The sequence below is a fragment of the Microtus oregoni genome, unplaced genomic scaffold (assembly GCF_018167655.1).
Source record: "Microtus oregoni isolate MIOR12 unplaced genomic scaffold, Mior012 000005F_ref0000423, whole genome shotgun sequence".
NCBI classification, from domain to species: domain Eukaryota; kingdom Metazoa; phylum Chordata; class Mammalia; order Rodentia; family Cricetidae; genus Microtus; species Microtus oregoni.
The window spans coordinates 16884949-16897005 of record NW_024543064.1 but is presented as its reverse complement, the minus strand read 5'-3'; positions in this window follow the sequence as shown (position 1 = coordinate 16897005).

The following is a 12057-nucleotide window of genomic DNA, read 5'->3' as shown; positions in this document are numbered from 1 at the left end:
AAAACAACTGAAACAGCTAGTAAGATGGCTTCAGTTTGGTAGGAAGCCAGAACAAACTCCCGGTAGTTGTCCTCTGACAGACCACCGTGTGATTGGCTTGTGCTTCCCCTACCCCAAACAAGTTATTAAACAAAAAGTAGCAAAACAATCAGGCTGTCTCTTAGGAACAGTCAGATCTTGTGATTCAAGATGAGCAGGGGCTGGAGAGGTGGCTCAGCATTTGAGAACACTTCCTGCTTTTGCAAAGGAGCAGGTTCGATTCCCAGCCCCACATAGTGGCTTACAACTGTCCATAACTCCAGAGGATCCAAGACCCTCTCCTGGCCTTTGTGGGCATCAAGCCCAGGAGTGGTACCCACACATACATGCGAACAAAGCTCTCATATATGCCAAAAATTATTTCTATTTTAGATTTGTGTTTTTGAGACAGGGTTGATCTATGAAGATTCGGGTGTCTTAGAACACACTCTGTAGACCAGGCTGTCCTCGAACTCAGAGATCTGCCAGCCTCCGCCTCCCAAGTGCTGGGATTAAAGGGGTCTGCCGCCACCACCCAGTGAAAAGATGTTTAATTTGTGGTAGCAAGGGCTGGAGAGATGGCTCAGAGGTTAAGAGCACTGACTGCTCTTCCAGAAGTCCTGAGTTCAATTCCCAGCAACCACATGGTGGCTCACAGCCATCTATAATGAGATCTGGTGCCCTCTTCTGGCATGCAAGCAAACATGGAAGGAATGTTGTATACATAATAAATAAATAATTCTTTAAAAAAAAATTTGTGGTAGCAAGATGCCTGAAAGGCATTTGGCCATAAAATCTGGCAACCTGAGTTTGATCCCTGGATTCCTGGAATGGAAGGTGAGAACAGATTGTCATATGTTGCCCTATAATAAATAATAATTGTAATAAACTTAAAAATTAAGCTGTTTCTTGCTGAGGATAGTATCATAGGCCTGTGTCCCAGCTACTTGGGAGAGGACCTTAAGGAATCACTGGCAAGCAGGTGTTGAAATTAGGAGCGGCGGGCTGCGTCCCTGGCACCCGGCCGCCCGCAGGGCTAGCTTTACCCAAAATAATTACACGGAAACTGTATTCTTTTAAACACTGCTTGACCCATTAGTTTCCGTTTCTTATTGGCTAGCTCTTACATATTGATCTAACCCATTTCTATTAATCTGTGTAGCCCACGAGCTGGCTTACCAGGAATGATCTTAACCTGCGTCTGTCTGGAGTGGGAGAACCATGGCGACTCCCTGATTCAGCTTCTTTCTCCCAGCATTCTGTTCTGTTTTCTCCATCTACCTAAGGGTTGGCCTATCAAATGGGTCTAGGCAGTTTCTTTATTAATAAGAAATCACTCCCACATCAAGCAGGGATTTGGACCTAGGCTGAACAGCATTGAAAGACTCTCAAGGATAGCTCAGTGGTTAAGAGCACCTGCGTTCTTTTAGAACACCTTCCTGGGTTCGATTCTTAGCAACCCTATGCTCTTCAAAACTCTTTGACTCCGGTCCTAGAGGATTGGATGCCCTCTTCTGGCTTCTCTAGGTACTGGTTTTGTGGTGGACACATACGTGAAACAAAACACTCACTATCCACATAAACACAACTTAAATGTGAAAAGGTGTTGGGGTTGCTGGAAATGTTATCAGTAGTGGAGTAGGGGAGGCCCTGACTTCAGTCCTCAGTTCTTGAGCAAGCGGAATCTTCTAGCAGCTCAGCATGGAAAGGAAAGGTGGCTGGAAAGGAAGTTAGAGGAAATTAATTCACCGGAAGAGTAACTAGGCGCCTACCATATAGCATATTTGGGATGTTGCTATTTCTCTAGCATTTCCAGCAAAGCAGACTGGTTCCAGTATGAACTGTCTTCTAGCAGCTTAGGGTTACAAAGAGAGCACAGAGCAGTCTCCAGGCTGTTAGGACGCCAGGGAGGACACGGAAATGATGATTTGCTAACTGGTTCCCTGGTGTCTCAGATGTTGCTAGCTGGCACTCCCACACCCTGGGGAAAACTGGCCCTTAGGAAGCTTTTGTTCAAACTCTCTGGGGATCTCCTAGAGTAAATACCTACACACGCGGACACAGATACACACATGAACACAATTTTAAATGATAATTAAATCCTAAAATCTAGACTAGATGGACAGTACACACCTTTAATGCCAGCACTTGGGAGGCAGGAACAGGCAGGTGGCAGGTGGATCTCTGAGGCTTTGAGATAAGGTAGACCGTTTAGCAGGCCTGGTGACTCCTGAGAAGAAGACAGGATTGCAACACAGAGTGCCAGACTCGGGGAGGGAGGGGAGGAGATAGGGTAAAATCAGTGGAAGAAAATACGGGCAGTCTCATTGTATCTCGATTGTTTTCAAGGTTGGGGTCACTGTCAACATCTCCAAAGGTAGGTTTGCTCCGTTTTCCATTCCGTTGAAGTTGGGGTTGATGGCGGCACAACTCTTGCTTTGAGCGTCACCACAGCCCTGCAGCTGCCTCTCTGCAGCTCCTGATGGGGGTTCTGATACCTTGAAATCAAACTCACGCCCCACTAGACGCTTCTCCCACCCATCCCACAGCTTCTCCTGCTCTTCCCAAAACTTCCCAGCTGGAAACTTGCATATTATCCTTGCCACCTGCTCCTTGAAGTTCCTCCTCCCCAATCAATGACAAATGTCAGTTGCATAATTAGCTGTTGAGTTCGTGTCATCTCCTAAATGTCCTGAAACCTCCTTTGTAGACCAGACTGGTCTCAAACTCACAGAGATCTGCCTGCCTCTGTTGCCCGAGTACTGGGATTAAAGTCATACACCACCATGCCTGGCTATCGACCCTTTATCTACTGCCACTGATAACCGTATGACTTGGGCAATTTTAACTTTCCCTTTTCTTTGAGTTTCTCAACCATAAATGGAAAGTTATGTCTAACATATTTACCTCATCGCCGGGCGGTGGTGGCGCATGCCTTTAATCCCAGCACTCGGGAGGCAGAGGCAGGCGGATCTCTGTGAGTTCGAGACCAGCCTGGTCTACAAGAGCTAGTACCAGGACAGGCTCCAAAGCTACGGAGAAACCCTGTCTCGAAAAACTAAAAAAAAAAAAACAAAAAAAAAACAACAAAAAACATATTTACCTCATCAAGTTGCAGGGTTTAAATGACGTACTGGGATTCAGGCTATTAGCAGTTACTCAGACTGTCATCAGGACATTTTACTTAATAAAACAACCACATAATGAATTTCCTTAATCTCTGCCCCTTCTCCTTTGCTATACAGCTCTAATGATCTTCCTGAAAGGCAAATCTCTACATGGCACACTTTGGGGTAAACCTTCCCAAGGTCCCAAATTTGATCTCCAGCACTGAAGGCACAAAAGGGGCAGTGGGGCTGGAGAGATGGCTCAGTAGTTTGCTTGCTCAGAGTGCTTGCTGAGCCAGGTAGTGGTTGCAGTAGAAGCTGCTGCAGAAGAGCGCGCCTTTCATCCCAGCAGTGGGGAGGCAGAGGCAGGTGGATCAGTGAGTTTGAGGCCAGTCTGGTCTACAGAGCAAGTTCCAGGACAGTGACTGGCTACACAGAGAAATCCTGTCTTGATAAAAACAAAACAAGAAACAAAAGTTCAATCCCTTTAAAATATCCAGTCTCTTTAGAAATCCAATATCTCTTTTAAAAGTTCAAAATTTCTCAACTATAGGCTTCTATAAAAATCAAAATTAAGGGGCTGGAGAGATGGCTCAGCGGTTAAGAGCATTGCCTGCTCTTCCAAAGGTCCTGAGTTCAATTCCCAGCAACCACATGGTGGCTCACAACCTTATCTGGAATGAGGTCTGGTGCCCTCTTCTGGCCTGCAGGCATACAGGTAGAAAGAATATTGTATACATAATAAATAAATAAATATTTAAAAAAAATCAAAATTAAGGGGCTGGAGAGATGGCTCAGTGGTTAAGAGCATTGCCTGCTCTTCCAAAGGTCTGGAGTTCAATTCCCAGCAACCACATGGTGGCTCACAACCATCTGTAATGAGGTCTGGTGCCCTCTTCTGGCCTGCAGACAGAATATTGTATACATAATAAATAAATATTTAAAAAAATCAAAATTAAGTTAAATATTTTCTTCATGAGGGAAGAAGTAGGGAAGAGTCACAATCAGAACAAAGCAAAACCAAAATCCCGAAGTATAAATAACTATGGGATTCACTCGTGGTCTTGTGGGCTCCTCCAAAGGGCTTGTGTGGCTTCTCAGGCTCCATCCTCTGCAGCGCACACAGCTCTGGCTGCTCCACTCCATACCTGCTGCTGTTCCTTGTGGCCACCCCATGGTACCGGCATTTTCAAAATGCTGGGGGCTCTGCTGCAACTGGGCCACACTTTCACCAATAGCCTCTTCATGGTGCCAAGCCTCAGCTTCTCTTCATGACCCCTTCAGTCCTGGGGCTTCAACTGCCACTGACGCTGCACCTTCCCCAATGGCCTTTCTTGGCCTCTCCCAGTGCCAAGCCTCAGCTGCTTTCCATGGCCCCTTCGTGCCTTCAAAACCAGTACCACCTGGGTGACTCTTGCACGTTATATCAGATTTGGCTGACAGCATTGCAGCCATTACAACCGTGGCCGTGTCTGGAACACAGCATCCATGTACTCTCAGGAAACACTGTCCAGAAGATTTCACCGCAATGATGTTAGTGTCTTGTGTCTTTTTCCCCCCTTGAGACAGGGTTTCTCTGTGTAGCTTTGGAGCCTGTCCTGGAACTCGGCTCTGTAGACCAAACTGACCTCGAACTCACAGAGATCCTCCTGCCTCTGCCTCCCGAGTGCTGGGATTAAAGGTGTGCGCTACCACCGCTCAGCTTTTCTAGTGTCATTTTTTTTCTTTTTTCTTTTTTTCTGGTGGAGGAGAAAGTTTATTGTAGATAAAAGGGAGACATACTCAGAGGCAGGGACATCTGGGAGAGTCCAGAGAGAATGTGACCCTGAACCATGTGAGGAGAGGGGCAAGAGGAGACCAAGAGGACAGGAGGGTAAAGAGAGAAGGGGAAGGCTGCTAGTGTCTTCTTAGTCACCGCTAATGTCTTAGCCCCCACCAACAGTATCAAGTGTCCCAGCAGAACAAACTTTTCACTTTAGTATCTTCTTAATCACAGCTGATTCTTCAGCCCCAGCTAACTAGAACCTCAGAATCTTAATTCAAAATAATAAATGACCCCTAGAGTCCTGAAGCTTCCCTCTGAAGCCCCACAAGCCAGGCCGCCATCTTCTGCTCTCAGCAGTCTCATCCCCCCAGCTCCTGCAGAACAGCCCGCTGAGCTCGCAGCACACAGTGACTGCTGTCCCGAGTTCTGCAGTCCTTCCCCAGACAGCAGGGTCAGGTCTGTCACAGCAATGCCCCACTTATGATACCAACTTGTCTTAGTTAGCATTATTTTTGCTGTGATAAAACATCATGACCAAAGCGATTTGGCAAGAAAGGGGGTTATTCTGCTTACACTTTCACATTATAGTTTATCCGTCAAGGAAGTCAGGACAGGAACTCAAACCGGGAAGGAGCTAGAAGGTTGACATAAAATTATCCAGCACAGGGGCTGGAGAGATGGCCCAGAGGTTAGGAGCACTGGCTGCTCTTCCAGAGGTCCTGAGTTCAATTCCCAGCAACCACATGGTGGCTCACAACCATCTGTAATGAGATCTAGCGCCCTCTTCTGGATGGCAGGCATACATGCAGGCAGAACATTGTATGCATAATAAAATTATCCAGCACAGTCTTTGGAGAGTTGACAAGAATTTGGTCAGTCTTTAAATTCTTCAAGCCCAGCGCATAAACCAATGCACCTTTTAGTTGCTACTATTTAGTTGAGGATCCAGATTCCATTACTGTTGGGGAACAGCCTGGACAAAAGTACCTCCTGCCAGGGTAGAGGCGTGGGGATTTAGAAAATCTTAGTAAAGAATATGAAGATGGGGGGCTGGAGAGATGGCTCAGAGGTTAAGAGCACTGGCTGCTCTTCCTGAGGTCCTGAGTTCAATTCCCAGCAACCACATGGTGGCTCACAACCATCTATAGTGAGATCTGGTGCCCTCTTCTGGTATGCAGGTAGAATACTGTACACATAATAAACAAACAAACAAACAAATAAACAAATAAATAAATAAATAAATAGGTTTATCTTAAAGAGAAGAAACGTGGGAACTGGACGTGGTGGCACATGCTGGTTATCTCAGTGCTTGGGAGACTGAAGCAAGAGGGTTGCCAGTCTCGGGCTGCATAGTGAGATCTTGTCACAAACAAACAAACACCATACCTCGCAAATAGTGAGACTAGCACGGATGTGGGATAGATTGGGGCTGGAGTTGTGACTTAGTGGAGTGCTTGGCGGACGGGCTCAAAGTCCTGGTTTTGATCCCCAGCACCATGTAAACCTGGTGGGACAATGCACAACCCTACCACTGGTGAGGGCCAGACAGGAGAACTGGAAATTCAAGGCCATCCTCCATGCTACATAGTGAGCTTGGGGACTGATCGGGTTACGTGAGCTTCTGTCCCAAAAGAAGAAAAAAATAGTGGTGGCCAAAGCCTGGAAAGGAATGAGGAATCTTGGATGGAGTGAGAGTATCGCGAAGGATGGAATCCTGGGAACACCAACAGATAACGGTCTGGAGGAGAGGACCCTGAAGGAAGGACCAGGACAGGAGAGTCACAGGGCAAAGGACCTGTCTAGTGCAGTGCTGGCAAGATGTCTAGTGAAGTTTGGAATTTGGAAGGCCGTAAATGGAAAAACCTTACATTGTGGTTATTATTCACGATAATTACAGAGCACATGCCCCGTCCTGCAGTGGATATTTTAGCTTAAGGGTAATGAGGGCTTAGTTATATACACAGTCTATTTAGTGTTTTGTTGAATTTCCAAACATGTGCTAAAGTTAGACTAAACGCTATAATTACTGCACAGCACCACACTGCTGCTGGCAACAGGATTCACAATCCCTGTAGAATTAGATTTGTGGAGCTGGGTACTTTAAGTCCTATGTTTGAATATGGGTTCATACTTATCTGAGAATCCAACAGGCTTTGAGTTAAAAACTTGCACTACCGCCTCCACGGCATGTGGCTCTTCCGCCTGCCTATGGGGAAATGGAAATAACTGGGGTCAAAGGAGTTACGTGAAGCCACCTGCTGGGATGTGGCTTCTGGAACGGAGAGGTCCTATCTACTGCTGTTGCCTGCTCTGGTCTCTGTAAAATGGGGGTGGACTTTGGTGCCACTGTGTGTGTGCTCTGAGACCATGGTGGTGAGCTGCCAGGGAATTCCACTATGGCAGCATGGAAGAATGTTGCAGCCGAGGATTTAACACTCTAAAGCTGGATTTCATAATCCTTAACTGGAATCAGAATTGATGGTTGCTTTTTTAAAGTTGGGCTGGGAAAGCAGAGCTCTGTTAGGTAAATTTTCTGTTTTTCCTCCCAGTATTCTTCATCTGAACCTAAGAAGAGAATTCATTCAAAATGGAGGGAAGTTGAAGGCGCAGGGGTTAAGAATGTTTACTCCTCTTCCAGACGCTTAGTTCAGTTCTGAATCCTAACTGCTAGGGGATTAGATGCCTTCTTATGGACCCAGTGTTGGCTGAATCCTGACTGCCAGGAGATTAGATGCCTTCTTATGGACCCAGTGAACACTTGCACTCATATACAAATTAGATTTATTAGCAGGGCATGGTGGCACATGCTTATAATCCCAGCATTTGGGAGGCAGAGGCAGGGGGATCTCTGTGAGTTTAGGGCTAGCCTGGTCTACAGACTGAGTTTCAGGACAGTGAGGGAGACATGAAAAGATCCTGTCTAAAAAAATAGATTATTATTAATTTTATTTACATGTGAGCGTTTTGCCTGCATGCATGAATGTGTACCATACATGCTTGATGCCCGTGAAGGTCAAGAGAAGGTCAGATCCCTCCCGAACTGGTGTTACGATGGTTGTGAGAAACCATGTGGGTGCTGAGAATGGAACCTAATTCCTCTGCAAGAGCAACAGGTGTTCTTAACTATTGACACATCTTTTTCGCTCCTAATTTTTTTTTTAAAAAAAAAAGATTAATGTAGGAGGGCCAGAGAGATGAAATCAGTAGTTAAGAGAGTTAAGAGCATTTGCTGTTCTTCCAGAAGATGGGAGTTTGGCTCCCAATACCCATGTTGGGCGGCTCACAACTGCTTGGATTGCTTGCTCCAGGTGATCCCATTTTTTTCTAGCCTACACTGGTATGTGTATGCACGTGCGCGTGCGCGCGCACACACACACACACACACACACACACACAATAACTTTGGTTTGTTTTTTGTTGTTGTTCTTTTTTCTTTGGTTTTTCGAGACAGGGTTTCTCTGCATAACACTTCTGGCTGTCCTGAAACTCACTCTGTAGACCAGGCTGGCCTCGAGCTCACTGAGATCTGCCTGCCTCTGCCTCTTGAGTGCTGAGATTAAAATAAGCACCACAGGGTTGGTGATATGGCTCAACAGTTAAGAGCACTGACTGCTCTTCTTGAGGACCTGGGTTTAATTCCCAGCACCACATGGCTTCTGACACCCTTACGCTTACACAGACATACGTTCAGGAAAAAAACAATACACATAAAATAAAAATAAATACATTATACTGGGTGTGGTGGCATATTCCTTTAATCCCAGTACTCAGGAGGCAGAGGCAGGCCTGGTCTGCAAAGTGAGTCCAAGGACAGCCAGAGCTGTTACACAGAGAAACCCTGTCTCAAATAGCAAACAAAGAAACAAATTATTAACACAAAAAGAAATTTGGAGTCACAACCTTGACAAGGTGTGGTGTGTGGTGGTTGCTTGCACTCAGGGTTGGAGGGAAATATGGTCCCCAGCAGAACAGGAGGGTTTGTAGAGGGAGGTCTCTTACTGGCTGAGGTGTCTCTTCTGGAGTGAAGACTAAGGACTGAGCAGTTTAGAGTGACACCAGAGTTTGAATCTAGGTCACCTCACCTCACTTGAGCCGTCCCTCTCACATGCCAGTTCCATTTTAACTCTGTAAGCCTCACTTCGTCCACAAGCTGAGTTAATATCACTGAGGCACCGGGTTCCATATGAAAGCCAGCGACGGGCATACGTGACACAGTCAATACCATACATTATAGTGTGTAGAACTCTAAAATAACCCTAAAGCCTTTTCTGACAATTCTGAAGCCATGTCTGAGGCCTCTCCCTGAATAGGGGCAAGATAATCCTTAGATGTTGACTCAGTTACTGATGTTTTTTTTTTTTAAATATTTATTTATCGGGCTGGAGAGATGGCTCAGTGGGTAAGAGCACTGTCTGCTCTTCCAGAGGTCCTGAGTTCAATTCCCAGCAACCACATGTTGGCTCACAACCATCTGTAATGAGATCTAGCACCCTCCTCTGGCGTGTGGGCATACATGGAGGCAGAATGTTGTATACATAATAAATCAATCTTTAAAATAAATATTTATTTATTATTTATTATGTATACAGTATTCTATCTGTGTGTATGCCTGCAGGCCAGAAGAGGGCCTTTGGTTGCCAGGTGGTGGTGGCACACGTCTTTAATCCCAGCACTCGGGAGGCAGAGGCAGGCAGATCTCTATGAGTTCAAGACCAGCCTGGTCTACAGAGCTAGTTCCAGGACAGGCTCCAAAGCCACAGAGAAACCCTGTCTCAAAAAAAAAAAAAAAAAAAAAAAAAAACTTTGGTTAAGGGCTAGAAAGTTGACTTAGAGGTTAAGAACACTTATTGCTCTTCCAGAGGATCTGAGTTTAATACTCAGCACCTACATGGTGGCTCACAACCATCTGTAATTCCAGTTCCAAGGGGTCTGACACCCTCTCCTGATCTCTGCAGGAACCAGGCACACATATGGTAAATAGAATACTTGTAGGCAAAACACTCTCATTCAAGAGAAGGAGAAGAAGAAAAGCAAAAAAAAAAAAGATAGAAGCAAAACCAAAAACACCTAACCAAAAAGATATGGGTCAGACACAACAGTACACACCTTTGATCCCTGCACTCAGTGAGGCCAGTCTGGTCTACATAGTGAGTTTCAGGACCTGGCTCAGCAAACAAGCAAGCACGTCTTCATTCACATTGTGAACAGTGTATGTGAAAGCTTTGATCTGAATGTCCTGGGCCCTGGAATTTTTCCAAGACACAAAAGCTTATTTAATTTTTTTAAGATTATTTATTTTATATGATTTAGTGCTTTGCATACCTTATATCTGCATACCTTACCTTACGTGTGTCTAGTGTCTAAGAAGGTCAGAAGAGGGAGATGGATCCTTTGAGACTGTAGTAACTGTGAGGGCCAGCTCTGATAATCTTTTTTTTTTTTTGTTTTTTTGTTTTTAGAGACAGGGTTTCTCTGTGGTTTTGGAGCCTGTCCTGGAACTAGCTCTTGTAGACCAGGCTGGTCTCGAACTCACAGAGATCTGCCTGCCTCTGCCTCCCGAGTGCTGGGATTAAAGGTGTGCGCCACCACCGCCCGGCTAGCCCTGATAATCTTTTTTTTTTTTTTTTTTTTTTTTTTTTTTTTTTTTTTTTTTTTTAAAGATTTAATTTATTTATTATGTATACAGTATTCTCAGTATTCTGTCTGAAGGTATACCTTCAGGCCAGAGGAGGGCACCAGATCTCATTGCAGATGGTTGTGAGCCACCATGTGGTTGCTGGGAATTGAACTCAGGACCTTTGGAAGAGCAGGCAGTGCTCTTAACCACTGAGCCATCTCTCCAGCCCTAGCCCTGATAATCTTTACTTCCTCCAACCATTATCACCTGGGACTCTGGTCATAGATGAATTTAAATGGAGTCTAGAGTCTCAATAGTCAATGCCTGGCAGGCCCAGATTACCTGACCCCAATCCAAAAGCAGACCATTCAAAGGAAATTCCTGGCATTCCATGCACTGTAGATAGAAACACCTGCCAGCATTTCACCAGGACACCCCTAGACAAATATCAGCCAATCAGGGGTCCTGAACCTCAGAGACCCTTAGCCCCCACCTTTATTATTGTTGGGTCTCTTGAGGACAGGCCTTCGCAATCCCACTTGATCTGTTTTGCACTCTTGCGGTTGGTTATTTCTATATATATATATATATATATATACATATATATAATATATATGTATTATATAATATATATAATATATATATTGTGTATACAATATTCTGTCTGTGTGTATGCCTACTGGCCAGAAGAGGGCATCAGACCCCATTACAGATGGTTGTGAGCCACCATGTGGTTGCTGGGAATTGAACTCATGACCTTTGGTAGAGCAGGCAATGCTCTTAACCTCTGAGCCATCTCTCCAGCCCCAGTTGGTTGTTTCTGAAAACAAGAACAATCTGTTGTTTTCAGCAGTGTTTCTAAAGATGTTTACCCCTAAGGTGATGAGCTGCTTGCTTTTGCTGGCTCAGCCTCCTCTGCTGAGGGCTATATACTGTGTGAGAAAGTGGCATAAAGGCTTGTCTGCAGAACCTGAAGTTGTGTTGTGTGTTAATCCCGATGTTCCTCACTTAGACAGTTGCTGTGCTGGTGTGGCAACCACTGTAAAAACCCAATTCTAATTGAGCTCAGGGCTCTCCGGTTATTCCAATTCATTGGACATGCGGAGAGACCGAGTTTGCAAACATGATTAAAATAAAGGCTCTTTGCTTTTACATATGGGACTTGGTCTCCTTTGTTGGCTTTTGTGGGGACCCACGGATTTGGGTATAACAGTAAGAAGACTTTTGTGAGCCACTATGTAGGTGCTGGAATTGAACCTGGGTTTTTCCAGCTTCCAGAACTTTTATTATTATTTTCCCTCCAAGTTGGGGTCTGAACTTAGGGCCCTTTGTATGGAAGTACATGCTCTAACACTGAACCACAGCCTCAGTTCCCAGCATGTCTGTGTTTTACAGAATGGGTGCCATAGCCTCTTTAGCATGGCTATGACAGAATACCTGTGATGGGGTAATACAGGTGCGTGCATGCATGTGTGTGTGTGTGTGTGTGTGTGTGTGTCTGAAAGGAGGTGCAGACCAAGGGCAGAGGAGGATGCTGGGTATCTTGCTCT